This window comes from Myotis brandtii, unplaced genomic scaffold (assembly GCF_000412655.1).
Source record: "Myotis brandtii unplaced genomic scaffold, ASM41265v1 scaffold76, whole genome shotgun sequence".
NCBI classification, from domain to species: Eukaryota; Metazoa; Chordata; class Mammalia; order Chiroptera; family Vespertilionidae; genus Myotis; species Myotis brandtii.
Window position 1 is genome coordinate 5,743 of NW_005371037.1, and position 4,665 is coordinate 10,407.

The window sequence follows — 4,665 nt, forward strand, 5'->3', positions numbered from 1 at the left end:
TCTTACTGAAAAACTTAAACACAAAGAATTAGAATGGTATTAATATTTTTTTTAAAAAGGAAAACCCAGAAAGATGTGATTTTTTAAAATAAATGTAGTAGATAGAATTTAAATTGAAATGAGATATCATAGTAACAGACCCTAATAACCAGACGTGAAATTCTGTCTCTATTGGTCTGTATGAAGCAGGTAAGTAACAAGCATCACAGTCAGTTTTTTAGATATTCAACTTCATTGAAATATATTAATACTAAATCCCAATTTATATGAGTAACCCCTTTTCTTTGTAAATAAAGTGGTTAATTGCTAATGTAACAAAAGTCTACTACTATAATTATCTGTTTAATGTCTCTCTCCTAAAATCTTATGTGATAAAGGGAATATTAGGGACTGCATATATCTATGGCATAACAACTCATTTTAAGCATAATAAACACTCTATGAAAAATATAAACTACCATTAAGTAGCTTTTTTTGGCCAACAATTGAAAGACAGTAATGATGGCGGCTGATATGGTTTGGAATAAAGGTGTTTGAGTATGAATGTAAGGGACTACAGGAACTTCATTGTATGGTCCTACTAGCCATCTACTGAGAATAAGAAGTATGAGTCAGGAAAACTGCATACAGTAGGAAAAGTCTACATCACCCATTGACAGGATAGAGTGAAGGAAATGATTAGAAAACCAAATGAAATATTATTTCTTCACTAATATTAATAATGAGCCTGGACAGCGTGACACCGTGGTTGAGCATCAACCTATGAACCAGGAGGTCATTTCCATTCTTGGTCAGGGCACATGCCGGGGTTGTGGGCTCAGTCACTAGTGTGGGGCGTGCATCTCTCTCTCATCACTGCTGTTTCTATCTCTCTCACCCTCTCCCTTCCTCTCTGAAATCAATAAAAGTATATTTTAAAGTATAATGATAACCTTTTATATTGGCAGTACATATTTATTTAGGATTCATCCTATATTAAGTCTGAGAATAAACTGTATTCTTGCATTAGATCATTGGGAGGTTGGTTCATTTTTTGCATTACTTTTCCTTAGAGATGTGCATTTTTGAGGGACAACACATAGCAAAGGTAGGAGCACAGAGATTACGTTTACCTTAGTTCAAATGACTACATTTCTCAGGACTCACATTCTTTATCAGAAATATTGGATTAAGGTTCTACATGTATAATACAGAAAAGACATTTATAGGAAAATCACAGGGCAAGGTTTCCATAAACGTAAGACTCTTTTTTTCTCCGGTCTAAGAAATTATCTTGATTTAATTAGCCAGCATTGATTAATTTCTAACAATATAATCAGGAAACACAGTGGTGGATTTGCAATACAATGTGGGACAACAACAATTCAAACAATCAACCTATGATGGATGGTGGAGTGGGGAGAGATAGTAGGGAGCTTATGTCTGCATGTTGGTCTTCAGCCTCCCATTTCACCACTCATGGCCCAGGTGATGATGTTGAATTAACAATGATGTATGACTGCCAAGATTGTAAAATGCTCGCTCTCTCTCTCTCTCTCCCTCTCTCTCTCTCACACACACACACACACACACACACACACACACACACACACACACATATCCCTAGTCTCTATCATTACAGAGTCCCTAAGGTTGCTGCCTCCCACGCACAGATACCATTTTCTCACACGAGGGAAAAATCAATGTAGTTTAAACTCAGTTGTTAAGATCAACCTTCAAATCCTGAAAATTTATAGCAAAACCCTTTCAAGTAAGGTAATTTAGGTCACTTGATTTCTGCTATTTGTGCTTGTGAGCAAAAGAGCTATTTTCCTATTACAAGTTTAAAGAACTGACTATAGTTTTATATTATTTACCATGGGGAAATATGCATCTGAATATCATTCCCTTGAGTTAAGGCAAGTTTTTATTCTTTTAAAAATCAATTGATTTGTTTAGGAAGAGAGCGGGAGGAATAGAGAGAGATGGAAACATCAATGAGAGTGAAACCGATCAGCAGCCCCCTGCGTGCCCCTTATGTGGAATCAAATTCATAATCTGGGCATGTATCCTGATGGGGAGTTCATCTGGAGACCTCTTGGATCATGGATCGATGCTCAACCCTGAGCCACACCTGCCAGGCTGAAAAACACAGTTTAAAAGTAAAAACTTTTTATTTTTCTTGGGAGAGGGAGAGGGAGAGAGAGAGAGAGAGAAACAGCAATGTTGAGAGAGAATCATTGATCGGCTGCCTCCTGCATATCCCCCATTGGGGATCAAGCCCACAACCCAGGCATGTGCCCTGACCAGGAGTCGTTGCAGTTATTCAAACTTTCATCGCATTTAACTTTCTTCTCTGATTGATTATCTATCAGGTTCTGAGAAAATGATATTAATTACTCCTAGTCTAGGGTGGGTTCTCTTTTTGAATATTTGTGTGGTTTCACTTACTCACTCCTGTATTTTTAGCACACTCCTTTATTTTTAACATCCTAATCTGCTTAACGATTGGAGTTTCGTTTTTACTTTGCTTTAAAATGTGGCCTACTCCAAGTGAAAGGATTAAGGAGGCCTCCTCCCAAGATCCCATTGGATGGGCAATGAGGAGATTACTATGGCCTGGGTATAAAGTCAGGCCCAAGAGGATGTAGGCTGCATTTGAAAGCCAGTTCTCGAGCTGATACTGTCTCCCTGGATCCTGCATTACCTTCACCTGGAATTGGGATTTTGGCCCCTGCGTGCCCCTTATGGGGAATTGAATTCATAATCTGGGGAGTTCATCTGGAGACCTCCTGGATGATGGATCGATGCTCCACCCTTAGCCACACCTGCCAGGCTGAAAAACACAGTTTAAAAGTCAATACTTTTGGCCTGGAGCACGGAGGCGAGACCCGGAGCAAGAGCGGCGGTGGCAGTGGAGGCTGCGGCAGCAGCTTGGGGAGCCTTGGAGGCAGCGGTGGCGCGTTGGAGGCGGACATGGCAAAGCAATACGACTCCGTGGAGTGCCCCTTTTTGTGATGAGGTGACCAAATATGAGGTGCTCACAAAGATCGGCCAAGGCACTTTTGGGGAGGTGTTTAAGGCAAAGCATCGCCTGACCGGCCAAAAGGTGGCTCTGAAGAAAGTCCTGATGGAGAACGAGAAGGAGGGGTTCCCCATTACCGCCTTGCGGGAAATCAGGATCCTCCAGCTTCTAAAACATGAGAATGTGGTTAACTTGATTGAGATCTGTCGAGCCAAAGCTTCCCCCTATAACCGCCCCAAAGGCAGTATATACCTGGTGTTGGACTTCTGCGAGCATGACCTTGCTGGGCTGCTGAGCAACGTGTTAGTCAGGTTCACACTGTCTGAGATCAAGAAGGTCATGCAGATGCTGCTCAATGGCCTCTACTACATCCATAGGAACAAGATCCTGCACAGGGACTTGAAGCCACCTAACGTGCTCATCACCCAAGGCGGGGTCCTGAAACTGGCAGACTTTGGGCTGGCCAGGGCCTTCAGTCTGGCCAAGAACAGCCAGCCCAACCGCTATACCAACCGTGTGGTGACACTCTGGTACCGCCCCCCGGAGCTATTGCTCGGGGCGCGGGACTACGGCCCCCCCATTGACCATTGGGGTGCTGGATGCATCATGGCGGAGATGTGGACCCGCAGCCCTATCATGCAGGGCAACACGGAGCAGCACCAGCTTGCCCTCATCAGCCAGCTCTGTGGCTCCATCACCCCTGAGGTGTGGCCAAATGTGCACAAGTACGAGCTGTTTGAGAAACTGGAGCTAGTGAAGGGCCAGAAGCGGAAGGTGAAGGATCGGCTGAAGGCCTATGTGCGCGACCCCTATGCACTGGAACTCATCGACAAGTTGCTGGTGCTGGACCCTGCGCAGCGCATCGACAGCGACGATGCCCTCAACCATGACTTCTTCTGGTCTGACCCCATGCCCTCAGACCTCAAGTGCATGCTCTCCACCCACCTGACATCCATGTTCTAGTACCTGGCGCCACGACACCGCAAGGGCAGCAAGATCACCCAGCCTTCCACTCACCAGAGCCGCAATCCCACCACTACCAACCAGACGGAGTTCGAGCGTGTCTTCTGAGTGGTGGCACTGCTGCTTTTCCTTAGGGCTCTGTCTTCTGCTCTGTGACTCCCGCTGTGGAGACAATGGGGCATTTGAGTTTTTTCTCCAGCGCATATTTCGTCTTATCCCCACCTGGGAACTGGGAATGCCATCCGAGTGGACTTGGAGTAAAGCTTTGGCTCCATGTCCAGAAAGGCACTGAGGCTGCCTCCCTGGTTCCCTGGCTCTGGAGAATGTCCAGAGCGTCTCCACTTACCTTCGGACAGGGATGAGGTGGGGGAGAGGGGCACCCCACCAGTATCTTTCTAGGTTCCCAGCATGATGGGAGGAGGGACAGGTCCTCACCCATTCCCGGTTTTTCTCTTGGCCTAAGCAACTTGCATGGGGGACACCAGCCTGGAACATGGGCTGCTCTTGGCCTGAGCTCAGAGGCACTGGGGCTGCCAAAAACCTGGTTTCCTCAGTAGGAGAATTTTATCACAGCACCTCCCAGCCAAGCAGCAATCTGGGCTGGCCCTGTCCACAGTCAAGATGCTTTATCTCCTAGAAAAGACGCATTTCTTAAGCTGCCAGATGTTTCTACTACTATGACAAGCAGGGCTCCCAGT

At 45.4% G+C, this 4,665-nt stretch overlaps 2 pseudogenes; one reads left to right on the plus strand and one right to left on the minus strand.

Annotated features, from left to right (window-relative positions):
• The first annotated feature begins 2,955 nt into the window (after positions 1 to 2,955).
• LOC102256267 lies at positions 2,956 to 4,350 on the plus strand (annotated as a pseudogene).
• LOC102261558 overlaps positions 4,310 to 4,665 on the minus strand; it is a 3,737-nt pseudogene continuing 3,381 nt past the window's right edge.